This window comes from Ranitomeya variabilis, chromosome 3, assembly GCF_051348905.1.
Source record: "Ranitomeya variabilis isolate aRanVar5 chromosome 3, aRanVar5.hap1, whole genome shotgun sequence".
Lineage (NCBI taxonomy): Eukaryota > Metazoa > Chordata > Amphibia > Anura > Dendrobatidae > Ranitomeya > Ranitomeya variabilis.
Window position 1 is genome coordinate 120,724,610 of NC_135234.1, and position 18,996 is coordinate 120,743,605.

General features: G+C 44.1%; 1 long non-coding RNA gene across 1 annotated transcript in view; it reads left to right on the top strand.

The window, feature by feature from the left end:
• The first annotated feature begins 407 nt into the window (after nt 1-407).
• Nucleotides 408-18,996, top strand: part of LOC143817999 (uncharacterized) — a 44,295-nt gene continuing 25,706 nt past the window's right edge. The window contains exon 1 of the long non-coding RNA XR_013224250.1: nt 408-540. This is a non-coding gene — a long non-coding RNA (uncharacterized LOC143817999). The remainder of the gene's footprint in view (nt 541-18,996) is intronic.

Consider the following 18,996-nt stretch of genomic DNA (forward strand, 5'->3'; position numbering starts at 1 on the left):
TGCGGTAGACCTGCGGAAACGGACATGCGGCGTGTCTTTTAAGAATGCAGCATGTCCTTACAATGCTCAAACAACGCATGAACAACGCAGGTGACCTGCCAGTGACCTCAGGTGCAGATTTGGTCAGGATTTTACCTGCATAAAATCCTGACCAAATCCTGATGCAATCCTGAACGAGGACACATACCCTTAGTCAATATCATATCCCTTAGTAAGCCTTATAAAATGACTAAGTATATTTGCCAACACAGAATGTGACATCTGGTAACATAATGATGGATGTGTTTCAATGACAGCACATAGACACTGACATGTTTACTATCATGAGCTTGGCCTTCGAATGTGCGTTCCATAGTGCACGTCACTATTGAGAGGTCTCACCGGAAGTGGCACTTTAACAAGGATACGTTGCTCTGGAAATTACGTCAGGTACGGGCAACTGGAAATGCATTCTACAGAGCTTTCCGGCACCGTGATTATGGATGGCAACATTGCATCATGCTAACAACTTACAGGACTGCCTTGCGGTAACATGGTGAGGTAAGATGTTTAATTAGATTACCACAATGGCATTATAGGAATATGTTAATGAGACCTTTTGGGCTAATGATCATTCAGGTGCTGATCATCAATTACTAATAACTATACTCTACGCTCTAAATTGTGTGCCAAGCATGAGCACTGGATCCTAGGCGGTTCTTTTAAACCACTATATCTGATTGGGAGTGTAACTTATAGGTTTACGTCTATGACTTTCAGTTCCCTGATGAATCCTGGTGGAGGAAACGCGTCGGCAATGCGTTTAGGGAAGTTTTAGAGTCACTATTGAAGGGACAGCTTTGGACTGCTCTTGTGAGGGCAGGAATCTTGGAACACTACGGAGAGGCAGTTTTTGAGGGTTATTTAGTGCCTTCACGTATGCCTCTGGTTGTCCCTCCTGAGAATACTGATACCCACATATCCCGCGAATGGGGGCATCTAACATTTGAAATCGATGCAATAATTCCATGTTTTCCCATGTATGACACAAGTTTTTCTTTCCACTGAAGGGAATAATGTGTGTAATATTTCTGTTATTACTAATATGTCTGTGATTCCCTATCCCCTGCAGGGTTTTACAGCTATTTTTATGATCATTGATTGAGGATATTTGAACCACTGTTGGATATTTGATCTATGATTTCTGATTTGTTTGTTGCGATTCAGATAATGAAGGTTGTGTAAAGTTGCTGGCATACATGATCCTGGTCTTGGTTGCTGGACTTGCCTTGCCTTGATCATCTCATGCGGCATTTTGAGAAAACGTGAAGTGTGATTTTATAATTCCACTTCTGCATTTATGGTTAGTTTATAGGAATTTACCATCTACATATGTTCTTGGAGTTAACACCTTATTATCATTAAAGGATGTTTGTCTAGACAGTAGGTTCACCATTGTTGATTTAGTTTGAAGTTATTAATTAGGATTGGCCATTTTTTAATGGCTATTATTAAGGGTTACGTTTTATTACCTCACAATTTTTGCAGTATGTTCTCTTCACTCGATTTATAGGTTACTTGAATTTTTGCTGTTTTTGTACACAAATCACACACATGCAGTCACGTGGCAAGAGAATTGTGATAGTGTGTGCAACCTAAACAGTCTACAGTCATATAGAGTGACTGAAGACTTTTCTCCTTATGTAAACTGATGACGGGGCAGCACTCTCATGACAGTCATCTTGTTTATTTGCTTTCCCCAATTCACAGCTGTAGGAGGCATGCTTTAGTTCTCAGAATTTCTGCTGCCATTTCACATATTTGTGATAATTAAATTTGGAGAAGACACAGCGGGAATATAATAGGCAGAGCACAAATAAATTTATTTGCAGTTTTCAATAATGCTAGGACAAACAGGCGAAGCAATGTAAAAGAAATAAATGTGAGAAACATTGAACAGTGATAGTGAATTTCTGTAAATCATTTGTACATTTTGTTTTTGTGGTCAGAAAATTACACTTACAAAGTACAGCTGTCAATTACAGTATTGGGAACGTTTGCGGTGAACCACATGGAGGCTTCAAATGTTGCAGCGGGGCCAGCTGGGAGATGTAGTTCCATTGGCAGCGGATTTTAATGTCACAGTGCTGAAGTGAGTCGCTGGACACCAAAACACTTCCTTCGTATCCACAACAATTGTCAATAGCGGGAGGTGACCCTTATGGAGATGGTATAAGACCCTCCTGGGGCACTACTGTAGAGGTGGTGTCTGGGTGCAGGTGCTGGAGTACCTGTGATGCTCCTGTAATTACAAGCAGCTAAACATGTGAGAACAGGGTACAGTCTCTCTCACTTAAAGGCAAAGTGACGGTTGTTCACGGTATACACTGCATATTGTGCGTATGAATGAAGGTGTCTTCTTTTTATGAGTTGACTCCATGTGGTACACATTAGTAGTGTGGAAGTACTCACATTTTTGACAATACCATTCCAATTACAAGGGGTAGGTCAGACAAAGTTCATGGCCTGTCAGACATGATGGGATGATCTGTTTTCCGTCTGCAAGCACATAGTAAAACCGGTATGCAGGAAAGCACTTGTTCAGCCTTAACTCTCTTGTTTGGGACTTCACTCCTTTGTGGAGGTGACTGTGGAAAATTATGTTCCATAAGCGTGGACTGGAATGGATTCAAGTAGCAATTGAGTTTACTTCATTTGTCTTGAGTAGGGTTGAGCGAAACGGATCGGACAAATTAAAAAATCACCGACTTTCGGCAAAGTCGGGTTTCATGAAACCCGACCGAATCCCAGTGTGGGATCGGCCATGAGGTTGGCGATCTTCGCGCCAAAGTCGCATTTCGTATGACGCTTTCAGCGCCATTTTTCAGCCAATGAAGGAGGACGCAGAGTGTGGGCAGCGTGATGACATAGGTCTCGGTCCCCACCATCTTAGAGAAGGGCATGACAGTGATTGGCTTGCTTTCTGCGGCGTCACAGGGGCTAAAAGGGGGCTGCACGCCGACCACCATCTTCTGCCGATCTCAGCATAGGGAGAGGTTGCTGCAGCTTCGTCAGAAGCAGGGATATTGTTAGGGAGGGAAGATTAACCCCCAAACCGCTTGTGCTGTAGCAATTTCCACTGTCCAACACCACCTTTTCTTTGCAGGGACAGTGGAGGCTAGATTTTTGTGCATCAACTCTGTAGCTTATTAGGCTGCCTTATAAGGCTCCCTGATAGCTGCATTGCTGTTTGTACGCCGCTGTGCAAACCAACTGCTTTTTTAACCCCTTAATCCCATATGACGTACTATACCGTCGAGGTGGGGTGGGCCTTAATTCCCGGTGACGGGATAGTACGTCATACGCGATCGGCCGCGCTCACGGGGGGAGCGCGGCCGATCGCGGCCGGGTGTCGGCTGCATATCGCAGCTGACATCCGGCACTATGTGCCAGGAGCGGTCACGGACCGCCCCCGGCACATTAACCCCCGGCACACCGCGATCAAACATGATCGCGGTGTACCGGCGGTACAGGGAAACATCGCGCAGGGAGGGGGCTCCCTGCGGGCTTCCCTGAGACGATCGGTACAAGGTGATGTACTCACCTCGTACCGAACGTCTTCTCCCTGCAGGCCCCGGATCCAAAATGGCCGAGGGGCTGTATCCGGGTCCTGCAGGGAGCACTTCCGGGTCGGAGCAGGCTGCTGATGAAAGCTGCAGCCTGCTCCGATGAAAGTATGATCGCAGATCTGATAGAGTGCTGTGCACACTATCAGATCTGCGATCTGTGATGTCCCCCCCTGGGACAAAGTAAAAAAGTAAAAAAAAAAATTTCCACATGTGTAAAAAAAAAAAAAAAAAAAAAAAAATTCCTAAATAAATAATAATAAAAAAAAAATATTATTCCCATAAATACATTTCTTTATCTAAAAAAAACAAACAAAAACAATAAAAGTACACATATTTAGTATCTCCGCGTCCGTAACGACCCAACCTATAAAACTGGCCCACTAGTTAACCCCTTCAGTAAACACCGTAAGAAAAAAAAAAAAAAAACGAGGCAAAAAACAACGCTTTATTACCATACCGCCGAACAAAAAGTGGAATAACACGCGATCAAAAAGACGGATATAAATAACCATGTTACCGCTGAAAACGTCATCTTGTCCCGCAAAAAACGAGCCGCCATACAGCATCATCAGCAAAAAAATAAAAAAGTTATAGTCCTCAGAATAAAGCGATGCCAAAATAATTATTTTTTCTATAAAATAGTTTTTATCGTATAAAAGCGTCAAAACATAAAAAAATGATATAAATGAGGTATCGCTGTAATCGTACTGACCCGACGAATAAAACTGCTTTATCAATTTTACCAAGCGCAGAACGGTATAAACGCCTCTCCCAAAAGAAATTCATGAATAGCTGGTTTTTGGTTATTCTGCCTCACAAAAATCGGAATAAAAAGTGATAAAAAATGGTCACGTGTCCGAAAATGTTACCAATAAAAACGTCAACTCGTCCCGCAAAAAACAAGACCTCACATGACTCTGTGGACCAAAATGTGGAAAAATTATAGGTCTCAAAATGTGGAGACGCAAAAACTTTTTTGCTATAAAAAGCGTCTTTTAGTCTGGTTTCACACTTGCGTTTTTATCTGCATGCGTTTTTTTAAAAAACCGCATGTGTGAAAAAATGCATGTAAACGCGGTAAAACGCATGCGTTTTTATAGAAAAACACAAGAAAACAAGAAAAAAACAAAAAACCCTAACCCTACCCCTAACCCTACCCCTAACCTGAAATACGTGGCACTGAAATACGTGGCACTGAAATATACGTTTATAAACGTATATACGTATATAAGTGCCACGATATTTCAGTGGCCACGTATTTAAGTGCCACGTATTTAAGTGCCACGTATTTAAGTGCCACGTATTTACGTGCCACGTATTTTTCAGTGCCTGAAATACGTGGCACTGAAATACGTGGCACTGAAATATCGTGGCACTGAAATATCGTGGCACTGAAGTATTTACGTGCCACGTATTTTTCAGTGCCTGAAATACGTGGCACTGAAATACGTGGCACTGAAATACGTGGCACTGAAATACGTGGCACTGAAATACGTGGCACTGAAATATCGTGGCACTGAAATATCGTGGCACTTAAATACGTGGCACTTAAATACGTGGCACTTAAATACGTGGCACTTATATACGTGGCACTTATATACGTGGCACTTATATACATGGCACTTATATACGTGGCACTTATATACGTGGCACTTATGACTGTCAGAAAATGTTCAGTAAACGGTTAGGGGTAGGGTTTCAGGTAGAATTGCGGAGTTTCCACTGTTCAGGCACATCAGGGGCTCTCCAAACGCGACATGGCGTCCAATCTCAATTCCAGCCAATTCTGCGTTGAAAAAGTAAAACAGTGCTCCTTCCCTTCCGAGCTCTCCCGTGCGTCCAAAAAGGGGTTTACCCCAACATATGGGGTATCAGCGTACTAGGGACAAATTGAACAACAACTTCTGGGGTCCAAGTTCTCTTGTTATCCTTGGGAAAATAAAAATTTGGGGGGCTAAAAATCATTTTTGTGGGAAAAAAAATATGTTTTATTTTCACGGCTCTGCGTTGTAAACTGTAGTGAAACACTTGGGGGTTCAAAGTTCTCACAACACATCTAGATAAGTTCCTTGGGAGGTCTAGTTTCCAATATGGGGTCACTTGTGGGGGGTTTGTACTATTTGGGTACATCAGGGGCTCTGCAAATGCAACGTGACGCCTGCAGACCAATCCATTTAAGTCTGCATTCCAAATGGCGCTCCTTCCCTTCCGAGCTCTGTCATGCGCCCAAACAGTGGTTCCCCCCCACATAGGGGGTATCAGCGTACTCAGGACAAATTGGACAACAACTTTTAGGGTCCAATTTATCCTGATACCCTTGTGAAAATACAAAACTGGGGGCTAAAAAATCATTTTTGTGAAAAAGAAAAATAATTTTTATTTTCACGGCTCTGCGTTATAAACTGTAGTGAAACACTTGGGGGTTCAAAGTTCTCACAACACATCTAGATAAGTTCCTTGGGGGGTCTAGTTTCCAATATGGGGTCACTTGTGGGGGGTTTGTACTGTTTGGGTACATCAGGGGCTCTGCAAATGCAACGTGACGCCTGCAGACCAATCCATTTAAGTCTGAATTCCAAATGGCGCTCCTTCCCTTCCGAGCTCTGTCATGCGCCCAAACAGTGGTTCCCCCCCACATAGGGGGTATCAGCGTACTCAGGACAAATTGGACAACAACTTTTAGGGTCCAATTTATCCTGATACCCTTGTGAAAATACAAAACTGGGGGCTAAATTTCATTTTTGTGAAAAAAAAAAAAAAATTATTTTCACGGCTCTGCGTTATAAACTGTAGTGAAACACTTGGGGGTTCAAAGTTCTCACAACACATCTAGATAAGTTCCTTGGGGGGTCTAGTTTCCAATATGGGGTCACTTGTGGGGGGTTTGTACTGTTTGGGTACATCAGGGGCTCTGCAAATGCAACGTGACGCCTGCAGACCAATCCATTTAAGTCTGCATTCCAAATGGCGCTCCTTCCCTTCCGAGCTCTGTCATGCGCCCAAACAGTGGTCCCTCCCCACAAATGGGGTATCAGCGTACTCCAGACAAATTGGACAACAACTTTTGGGGTCCAATTTATCCTGATACCCTTGTGAAAATACAAAACTGGGGGCTAAAAAATCATTTTTGTGAAAAAAAATAATAATTTTTATTTTCACGGCTCTGCGTTATAAACTGTAGTGAAACACTTGGGGGTTCAAAGCTCTCAAAACACATCTAGATAAGTTCCTTAGGGGGTCTACTTTCCAAAATGGTGTCACTTGTGGGGGGGTTTAATGTTTAGGCACATCAGGGGCTCTCCAAACGCAACATGGCATCCCATCTTAATTCCAGTCAATTTTGCATTGAAAAGTAAAATAGCGCTTCTTCCCTTCTGAGCTCTGCTATGCGCCCAAACAATGGTTTACACCCACATATGGGGTATCGTCGTACTCAGGACAAATTGCACAACAACTTTTGTGGTCTAATTTCTTCTCTTACCCTTGGGGAAATAAAAAAATGGGGGTGAAAAGATCATTTTTGTGAAAAAATATGATTTTTTATTTTTACGGCTCTGCATTATAAACTTCTGTGAAGCACTTGTTGGGTCAAAGTGCTCAACACACATCTAGATAAGTTCCTTAAGGGGTCTACTTTCCAAAATGGTGTCACTCGTGGGGGGTTTCAATGTTTAGGCACATTAGGGGCTCTCCAAACGCAACATGGCGTCCCATCTCAATTCCAGTCAATTTTGCATTGAAAAGTCAAATGGCGCTCCTTCCCTTCTGAGCTCTGCCCTGCGCCCAAACAATGGTTTACACCCACATATGGGGTATCAGTGTACTCAGGACAAATTGCACAACAATTTTTGGGGTCCAATTTCTTCTCTTACCCTTGGGAAAATAAAAAATTGGGGGTGAAAAGATCATTTTTGTGAAAAAATATGATTTTTTATTTTTACGGCTCTGCATTATAAACTTCTGTAAAGCACTTGTTGAGTCAAAGTGCTCACCACACATCTAGATAAGTTCCTTAGGGGGTCTACTTTCCAAAATGGTGTCACTTGTGGGGGGTTTCAATGTTTAGGCACATCAGGGGCTCTCCAAATGCAACATGGCGTCCCATCTCAATTCCAGTCAATTTTGCATTGAAAAGTCAAATGGCGCTCCTTTGCTTCCAAGCTCTGCCATGCGCCCAAACTGTGGTTTACCCCCACATATGGGGTATCAGCGTACTCAGGACAAATTGTACAACAACTTTTGGGGTCTATTTTCTCCTGTTACCCTTGGTAAAATAAAACAAATTGGAGCTGAAATAAATTTTGTGTGAAAAAAAGTTAAATGTTCATTTTTATTTAAACATTCCAAAAATTCCTGTGAAACACCTGAAGGGTTAATAAACTTCTTGAAAGTGGTTTTGAGTACCTTGAGGGGTGCAGTTTTTAGAATGGTGTCACACTTGGGTATTTTCTATCATATAGACCCGTCAAAATGACTTCAAATGAGATGTGGTCCCTAAAAAAAAATGGTGTTGTAAAAATGAGAAATTGCTGGTCAACTTTTAACCCTTATAACTCCGTCACAAAAAAAAATTTTGGTTCCAAAATTGTGCTGATGTAAAGTAGACATGTGGGAAATGTTATTTATTAAGTATTTTGTGTGACATATGTCTGTGATTTAAGGGCATAAAAATTCAAAGTTGGAAAATTGCGAAATTTTCAAAATTTTCGCCAAATATTCGTTTTTTTCACAAATAAACGCAAGTTATATCGAAGAAATTTTACCACTAACATGAAGTACAATATGTCACGAGAAAACAGTGTCAGAATCGCCAAGATCCGTTGAAGCGTTCCAGAGTTATAACCTCATAAAGGGACAGTGGTCAGAATTGTAAAAATTGGCCCGGTCATTAACGTGCAAACCACCCTCAGGGCTTAAGGGGTTAAAAGCAAAAATCCTGTTGCTGCTTTCTGCACAGTTATCTTGTTTATTTGTCCACACTTTTGTGTGCAGCAGTCCTTTTATTGCTGGCTGCCATACTTGTCCTGAGATCATTGTAGGGAGATTGAAATCGTGGTACAGTCCTTGTATTTTTGATATATCTTCCAGCCACGTTCTGCCACTTACATTGTATAGTCTAATACACAGGGCCTGTTTTTTGCTGCAGTCTCCCCCCCCAAAAAAGGGAGATTTAAATTGCCAACAAGTTTATATACGTCGGTTCTGTTTGTCATATACAGTATCTGCCAGCCACGTTCTGCCTTTTACATTGTGTAGTGTAATACATAGGGCCTGTTTTTTGCTGCAGTCTCCCCCCCAAAAAAGGGAGATTTAAATTGCCACTAAGTGGATCTATGTCAGTTCTGTTTGTCGTATATCTGCCAGCCACGTTCTGCCTTTTACATTGTGTAGTGCAATACATAGGGCCTGTTTTTTACTGCAGTCTCCCCCCCCAAAAAAAGGGAGATTTAAATTGCCACTAAGTGGATCTACGTCAGTTCTGTGTCGTATATCTGCCAGCCACGTTCTGCCTTTTGCATTGTGCAATGTAATACACAGGGCCTGTTTTTTGCTGCAGTCTCCCCCCCCAAAAAAGGAGATTTAAATTGCCAACAAGTTTATATATGTCAGTTCTGTTTGTCGTATATCTGCCAGCCACGTTCTGCCACTTACATTGTGTAGTGTAATACACTGGGCCTGAGTTTTGCTGCAGTCTCCCCCTCAAAAAAGGGAGATTTAAATTCTCAACAAGTTTATATACACCTTCTACCTTGTTTTACAGTACCATATAACGGTTGTTAGTTTGGTTACATTTTCCCAAAAATGAGGAAGTCTGGTGGAAGAGGCCGTGGGCAGTCGTTGCCAGCTGGTAATGATGGTGGTGGTGGAGCATCTGGTGGTAGTGGGAAAAGCAAAATAGCACCTAAGGCTCGAGTTGTTGAGCCAGCGTCATAGTCTGGCTACACAAGGCCTCGAAGGCTCCCTTATCTGGGAGTAGGAAAACCGGAGCAGCAGGAAAAGTTTTGGCTTTCCTTGTTGACTTAGCCTCTAGCTCTTTCACCTCCTCTTCAGAAAGTTCGAAATATAAAAGCAGCGAGTCGTCAGTGGATGCTCCCAGTCAGGAACAAGTTGCTTCCTTGTGTCCTTCACCCAAAGCAAAAGTGAAGGATGCGGCAGGCGACACTACAGTTTACTCCATGGAGCTCTTTACACATACCGTGCCAGGGTTAGAAAGGGAAATACCGTATTTTCCGGCGTATAAGATGACTTTTTAACCCCTAAAAATTGTCCCAAAAGTCGGGGGTCGTCTTATACTCCAGGTACGGCATGTGCAGGGAGCGATCCTGGATGTTCCCAGGGTCTGAAGGAGAGGAAACTCTCCTTCAGGCCCTGGGATCCATATTCATGTAAAAAATAAAGAATAAAAATAAAAAATATGTATATACTCACCCCTCCGAGAAGCCTGGCTGTCACCGCTGCAAGCGTCTGCCTCCGTTCCTAAGAATTGCAGAGCTGTCATGGTTCCCAATGGCAAGGGAACGTCAGAGAACATAAATAACAGAACAGCTCTTGGGTGATGGAATCTCGAGCTGACCGTGAGCTAAACCTACCACACAACTAACAGTGGCCGGGTGGCGTACCTACGTTTTATCCCTAGACGCCTAGCACCAGCCGGAGGACTAACTAACCCTAATAGAGGAAAAGACAGACCTGGCTTACCTCTAGGGAAATTCCCCCAAAAAGGAGACAGAAGCCCCCCACATATATTGACGGTGAGTTCAGAGGAAAAGACATACGCAGTATGAAGGTAGGTTCAGCAAAGCGAGGTCCGCTTACTAGATAGCAAGAAGATACAATAGGGAACTTCACGGTCAGCTGAAAACCCTATTAAAATACCATCCCGAAATTACTTTAAGACTCATGTGTCAACTCATGACACCGGAGTGGCAATTTCGGCCCACAAGAGCTTCCAGCTACAGAAAAATAACACAACTGTGAACTGGAACAAAAATGCAAAACAAACTTAGGACTAAGAGTCCAACTTAGCTGATAGTAGTCTAGAAGCAGGAACATGCAACAGAAAGGCTCTGGTTACATTGATGGCCGGCACTAGAATAACTGAGCAGCAAGGTTAAATAGGATACTCCCATATCCTGATGGAAACAGGTGAACAGAGAAAGTGAAGCACACAAGTCCAGTACCACCAGTGACCACCGGGGGAGCCCAAAAACCAAATTCACAACAGTACCCCCCCCTCAAGGAGGGGGCACCGAACCCTCACAAGAACCACCAGGGCGATCAGGATGAGCCCTATGAAAGGCACGGACCAAATCAGAGGCATGAACATCAGAGGCTGTCACCCAAGAATTATCCTCCTGACCGTAGCCCTTCCACTTGACCAGATACTGAAGTTTCCGTCTGGAAACACGGGAGTCCAAGATCTTCTCCACAACGTACTCCAATTCACCCTCAACCAACACCGGAGCGGGAGGCTCAACGGAAGGCACAACCGGTACCTCATACCTGCGCAATAATGACCGATGGAAGACATTATGGATAGAAAAAGATGCTGGGAGGTCCAATCGAAAGGACACGGGGTTAAGAATCTCCAAAATCTTATACGGGCCGATGAACCGAGGCTTAAACTTAGGAGAAGAAACCCTCATAGGGACAAAACGAGAAGACAACCACACCAAATCCCCAACACGAAGACGAGGACCAACACGACGACGGCGGTTAGCAAAATGCCGAGTCTTCTCCTGGGACAACTCCAAATTGTCCACCACCTGTCCCCAAATCCGATGCAACCTATCCACCACAGTATCCACTCCAGGACAATCCGAAGACTCCACCTGACCGGAAGAAAAACGAGGATGAAACCCCGAATTGCAAAAGAAAGGAGAAACCAAAGTGGCAGAACTAGCCCGATTATTGAGGGCAAACTCCGCCAACGGCAAAAAGGCAACCCAGTCATCCTGATCCGCAGACACAAAACACCTCAAATAAGTCTCCAAGGTCTGATTAGTTCGCTCAGTCTGGCCATTAGTCTGAGGATGGAACGCAGACGAAAAAGACAAATCAATGCCTATCCTAGCACAGAACGCCTGCCAAAATCTAGACACGAACTGGGTCCCCCTGTCAGAAACGATATTCTCCGGAATACCATACAAGCGAACCACATTTTGAAAAAACAGAGGAACCAACTCGGATGAGGAAGGCAACTTAGGCAAGGGCACCAAATGAACCATCTTTGAAAAACGGTCACACACCACCCAGATAACAGACATTTTCTGAGAAACAGGGAGATCAGAAATAAAATCCATAGAGATGTGAGTCCAAGGCCTCTTCGGAATAGGCAAAGATAACAACAATCCGCTAGCCCGAGAACAACAAGGTTTGGCCCGAGCACAAACATCACAAGACTGCACAAAAACTCGTACATCTCGAGACAGGGAAGGCCACCAGAAGGACCTAGCCACCAAATCCCTGGTACCAAAGATCCCGGGATGACCTGCCAACACAGAAGAATGAACCTCCGAGATGACTCTACTGGTCCAATCATCAGGAACAAACAGTCTACCAGGCTGGCAACGATCAGGTCTATCCGCCTGAAACTCCTGCAAAGCCCGTCGCAGGTCTGGGGAAACAGCAGATAATATCACCCCATCCTTAAGGATACCTGTAGGTTCAGAATCACCAGGGGAATCAGGCTCAAAACTCCTAGAAAGGGCATCCGCCTTCACATTTTTAGAACCTGGTAAGTATGAGACCACAAAATTAAACCGAGAGAAAAACAACGACCAGCGCGCCTGTCTAGGATTCAGGCGCCTGGCAGACTCAAGATAAATCAAATTCTTGTGATCGGTCAATACCACCACCTGATGTCTAGCCCCCTCAAGCCAATGACGCCACTCCTCAAAAGCCCACTTCATAGCCAAAAGCTCCCGATTACCAATATCATAATTTCGCTCGGCGGGCGAAAATGTTCGAGAAAAGAACGCACAAGGTCTCATCACGGAGCAGTCGGAACTTTTCTGCGACAAGACCGTCCCAGCTCCGATCTCGGAAGCATCGACCTCAACCTGAAAAGGAAGAGTAACATCAGGCTGACGCAACACAGGGGCGGAAGAAAAGCGGCGCTTAAGCTCCCGAAAGGCCTCCACAGCAGCAGGGGACCAATCAGCAACATCAGCACCCTTTTTGGTCAAATCAGTCAAAGGTTTAGCAACATCAGAAAAACCAGTTATAAATCGACGATAAAAATTAGCAAAGCCCAAAAATTTCTGAAGGCTCTTAAGAGAAGAAGGTTGCGTCCAATCACAAATAGCCCGAACCTTGACAGGATCCATCTCAATGGAAGAGGGGGAAAAAATGTACCCCAAAAAAGAAATCTTTTGAACCCCAAAAATACACTTAGAACCCTTCACACACAAGGAATTAGCCCGCAAAACCTGAAAAACCCTCCTGACCTGTTGGACATGAGAATCCCAGTCATCCGAAAAAATCAAAATATCATCCAGATACACGATCATAAATTTATCCAAATATTCACGGAAAATGTCATGCATAAAGGACTGAAAGACTGAAGGGGCATTTGAAAGACCAAAAGGCATTACTAAATACTCAAAATGGCCCTCGGGCGTATTAAATGCGGTTTTCCACTGATCCCCCTGCTTAATTCGCACCAAATTATACGCCCCACGGAGATCAATCTTAGAGAACCACTTAGCCCCTTTTATTCGAGCAAACAAATCAGTCAGCAGTGGCAGAGGATACTGATATTTGACTGTAATTTTATTCAAGAGTCGATAATCAATACACGGCCTCAAAGAGCCATCTTTTTTAGATACAAAGAAAAAACCGGCTCCTAAGGGAGATGAAGAAGGACGAATATGTCCCTTTTCCAGGGACTCCTTAATATATTCTCGCATAGCAGCATGTTCAGGTACAGATAGATTAAATAAACGATCCTTTGGAAATTTACTACCCGGAATCAGATCTATGGTACAATCGCAATCTCTGTGAGGAGGTAGTGAACCAAGCTTAAGCTCCTCAAAAACATCACGATAATCAGATAAAAATTCCGGAATCTCAGAGGGAATAGATGACGAAATGGAAACCAAAGGTACGTCCCCATGAGCCCCCTGACATCCCCAGCTTAACACAGACATTGCTTTCCAGTCAAGGACTGGGTTATGAGATTGTAACCATGGTAATCCGAGCACCAAAACGTCATGTAGATTGTACAACACAAGGAAGCGAATCATCTCCTGATGGTCTGGATTCATACGCATAGTCACTTGTGTCCAGTATTGTGGTTTATTACTAGCCAATGGTGTAGAGTCAATACCCTTCAGAGGTATAGGAACTTCCAGAGGCTCTAGATCAAACCCACAGCGCCTGGCAAAGGACCAATCCATTAGACTCAAAGCGGCGCCAGAGTCGACATAGGCATCCGCGGTAATTGACGATAATGAACAAATCAAGGTCACAGACAGAATAAACTTAGACTGTAAAGTGCCAATTGAAATAGACTTATCAACCTTTTTTGTACGTTTAGAGCATGCTGATATAACATGAGTTGAATCACCACAATAGAAGCACAACCCATTTTTTCGCCTAAAATTCTGCCGTTCGCTTCTGGACAGAATTCTATCACATTGCATATTTTCTGGAGCCTTCTCAGAAGACACCGCCAAATGGTGCACAGTTTTGCGCTCCCGCAAACGCCGATCAATCTGAATAGCCATTGTCATGGACTCATTCAGACCTGTAGGTGCAGGGAACCCCACCATAACATCTTTAATGGCATCAGAGAGACCCTCTCTGAAATTCGCCGCCAGGGCGCACTCATTCCACTGAGTAAGCACAGACCATTTACGAAATTTTTGGCAGTATATTTCAGCTTCATCTTGCCCTTGAGATAGGGCCATCAAGGCTTTTTCAGCCTGAATCTCTAAGTTAGGTTCCTCATAAAGCAACCCCAAAGCCAGAAAAAACGCATCCACATTGAGCAACGCAGGATCCCCGGGTGCCAATGCAAATGCCCAGTCTTGAGGGTCACCCCGCAGCAAGGAAATTACTATCCTAACCTGCTGTGCGGGATCTCCAGTGGAGCGAGATCTCAGGGAAAGAAATAATTTACAATTATTTTTGAAATTCAGGAAACGAGATCTATCCCTGGAGAAAAATTCTGGTATAGGAATTCTAGGTTCAGATATAGGAGCATGAATAACAAAATCCTGTAAATTTTGAACCTTCGTAGCAAGATTATTCAAACCTGTAGCCAAACTCTGAGGATCCATTTTAATCAGGTGAGATCCGAGCCATTCAAGGATTAGAAGGAGAGAGAGAGACAAAGGCTGCAATTAGAGCAGAAATGCAACTAAGTCAACTATAGAGCAAGCTCAGAGGAAAAAAAAAAAAAAAAAATCTGCAGACTTCTTTTTCTCTCCTTTCTTCTGCCAACGGTTTTAACACTGGGCCGGCCATACTGTCATGGTTCCCAATGGCAAGGGAACGTCAGAGAACATAAATAACAGAACAGCTCTTGGGTGATGGAATCTCGAGCTGACCGTGAGCTAAACCTACCACACAACTAACAGTGGCCGGGTGGCGTACCTACGTTTTATCCCTAGACGCCTAGCGCCAGCCGGAGGACTAACTAACCCTAATAGAGGAAAAGACAGACCTGGCTTACCTCTAGGGAAATTCCCCCAAAAAGGAGACAGAAGCCCCCCACATATATTGACGGTGAGTTCAGAGGAAAAGACATACGCAGTATGAAGGTAGGTTCAGCAAAGCGAGGTCCGCTTACTAGATAGCAAGAAGATACAATAGGGAACTTCACGGTCAGCTGAAAACCCTATTAAAATACCATCCCGAAATTACTTTAAGACTCATGTGTCAACTCATGACACCGGAGTGGCAATTTCGGCCCACAAGAGCTTCCAGCTACAGAAAAATAACACAACTGTGAACTGGAACAAAAATGCAAAACAAACTTAGGACTAAGAGTCCAACTTAGCTGATAGTAGTCTAGAAGCAGGAACATGCAACAGAAAGGCTCTGGTTACATTGATGGCCGGCACTAGAATAACTGAGCAGCAAGGTTAAATAGGATACTCCCATATCCTGATGGAAACAGGTGAACAGAGAAAGTGAAGCACACAAGTCCAGTACCACCAGTGACCACCAGGGGAGCCCAAAAACCAAATTCACAACACAGAGCGTGAAGGACCTTCGATGACGTCACGCTCAGGTGACCGGTCACATGAGCGGTCACGGACCAATCACAGGACTGCGACGTCATCGAGGGTCCTTCATGCTCTGCAATTCTTAGGAACGGAGGCAGACACTTGCAGCAGTGACAGCCAGGCTTCTCGGAGGGGTGAGTATATACATATTTTTTATTTTTATTCTTTATTTTTAACATGAATATGGATCCCAGGGCCTGAAGGAGAGTCTCCTCTCCTTCAGACCCTGGGAACCACACTCCGTATAAGATGACTGGGCGTATAAGATGACCCCCGTCTTATACTGCGGGCATATCTCAAATTCCATATTTTATATGGAAAAGTTGGGGGTCGTCTTATACGCCTAGTCGTCTTATACACCAGAAAATACGGTAGTTAACAGCCCATTACAAGATGAATCGGACATGGAGTGCACAGATGCACAGCCACAGCTAGATTATTATGCTGTTCAATTGACTCAGATCACTACATTGCCCTCGCAGTGTACTGAGCCAGAATCTGACCCTGATGAGACTATGGTGCCCCGTCCCGAATGCGATAGCACCTTACACGGTGACACAGAGGAAGGTGCACATGACATTGAAGAGGATGTGATAGATGACCCAGTTGTTGACCCAGATTGGCAGCCATTGGGGGAACAGGGTGCCGCTGGCAGTAGCTCTGAAGCGGAGGAGGATGATCCGCAGCAGGCATCTACATCACAACAGCTTTCATCTGGCAGGCCCATATCTGGCCAAAAACGTTTGACAAAACCAAAAACACTTTTAGGACAGCGTGGCCATCCGGTGAAAGTAGCACAGTGTGCAATGCCTGAAAAGGTATTCGATAGTAGGAAGAGTGCAGTGTGGGAATTTTTTAACCAAGATCCGAATGATCAGTGCAAAGTTATCTGTAAGAAATGCTCAAAGACCTTTAGCAGAGAGAAGAATGTCCAAAATTTAAATACAACGTGCATGCGTAGACATTTAACCAGCATGCACTTGCAAGCCTGGACTAACTACCAAACGTCCCGTACCATTGGTGCACCCACTCAGAATGAAGGTAGTCAGCAATGCTACATTGCTTCCCTCACTGTAAGCCCACCGCTTAGGACACCACCAGCAGCAAATGTGGAGGTATCGTCGCAAGGCAATAATCAAAAGCTGATAAACCAGCCACAGGGTCAAACCATCAATTTAGAAAACACTACTAACCCCAATATTTTTAGGATATTAAGGATAAAACTTATAACTTTATTTAGTCAATATATAAAACCATGACACATCTACACACAGATAAACACATAAAACACACAACCGTGCTCTCTATTATTGCCCTACTGATAGAACCTAAGGCCAATTTCTACCTATCAGCGGAGGTTGGCACCCTATACATAGATACGAGACTGGCGCCCCCTCTCAACGTCGGCTCACCCTATAGCTCCTATTGCATATCCTGATATTTGTGTCTCATGCACCTGCATATATGCAAGACAAGAAAATATTTCTATGATAGATAGGATTAGACGGAGATATTGGTATATACATGTGTAGATACACATTACTGGGGCCTAGTTTGTGGTAGAGTGAGATACATGGACTAAGACAATGAGTGCAAAACAAAAAGTGCTCGTGCTTTAAAATAAAATCTCACTACCTCTGTACCCTGATAGACACCTGCCTAAACATGTGGGGGTTGGCACCCTACTTGACAGCGGATATGGCGCCCCCACTCCTCGGCGGCTGACCCTAGGACACCCTATTGATAAATTGATGATAGTCCCAGAATAACTTGCAGCTACCTATTGATATACAGGAGGAAAGGCAGGGCACAAACTATAACAATTATCGGCTTCAATGTTCAGCCGCACATTCCATTAAATATAAAACATGATAGCAGAGGGTGAGAAGCGATACTTATCAAGAGATGATATGTGGTGTGCCTCAAGGCACACTCAATAGGGTGTCCTAGGGTCAGCCGCCGAGGAGTGGGGGCGCCATATCCGCTGTCAAGTAGGGTGCCAACCCCCACATGTTTAGGCAGGTGTCTATCAGGGTACAGAGGTAGTGAGATTTTATTTTAAAGCACGAGCACTTTTTGTTTTGCACTCATTGTCTTAGTCCATGTATCTCACTCTACCACAAACTAGGCCCCAGTAATGTGTATCTACACATGTATATACCAATAACTCCGTCTAATCCTATCTATCATAGAAATATTTTCTTGTCTTGCATATATGCAGGTGCATGAGACACAAATATCAGGATATGCAATAGGAGCTATAGGGTGAGCCGACGTTGAGCGGGGGCGCCAGTCTCGTATCTATGTATAGGGTGCCAACCTCCGCTGATAGGTAGAAATTGGCCTTAGGTTCTATCAGTAGGGCAATAATAGAGAGCACGGTTGTGTGTTTTATGTGTTTATCTGTGTGTAGATGTGTCATGGTTTTATATATTGACTAAATAAAGTTATAAGTTTTATCCTTAATATCCTAAAAATATTGGGGTTAGTAGTGTTTTCTAAATTGGAGGTATCGTCGCAAGGCCAAAGCAGTCAGGGAATCACAAGGTTCTTGGTAGGAAACACTGTATGTAGGCCAACATCAAGAATACCATCACCAACCCTCTCTCAATCTGCCATGTCCACCACCACCCCCACTAGTTCCACCATATGCAGCACTCCAGTCCAGCTCACCCTACAAGAGACTCTTGTTAGGAAAAGGAAGTACTCATCCTCTCATCCGCATACACGTGGTTTGAATGCCCACATTGCTAGTCTAATCTTGATAGAGATGATGCCCTACCGGTTGGTTGAAAGCGAAGCTTTCAAAGCCCTGATGGCCTACGCAGTACCACGCTATGACCTACCCAGTCGACACTTCTTTGAGAGAAAAGCCATCCCAGCTCTCCACCAGCATGTCAAAGACCGCATTGTCCATGCACTGAGGCAATCAGTCAGTAGAAAGGTGCACCTCACAACAGATGCATGGACCAGTAGGCATGGCCAGGGATGTTACGTGTCCATCACGGCGCACTGGGTTAATGTGGTGGATGCAGGGTCCACAGGGGACAGCCATAGTGGGACAGTTCTGCCTAGCCCACGGTCCAGAAACAGTTGGCTGTAGGCGTTCGCCACCCCTCCTCCTCCTCCAGAAGCAGAAGCTCGTTCACAGA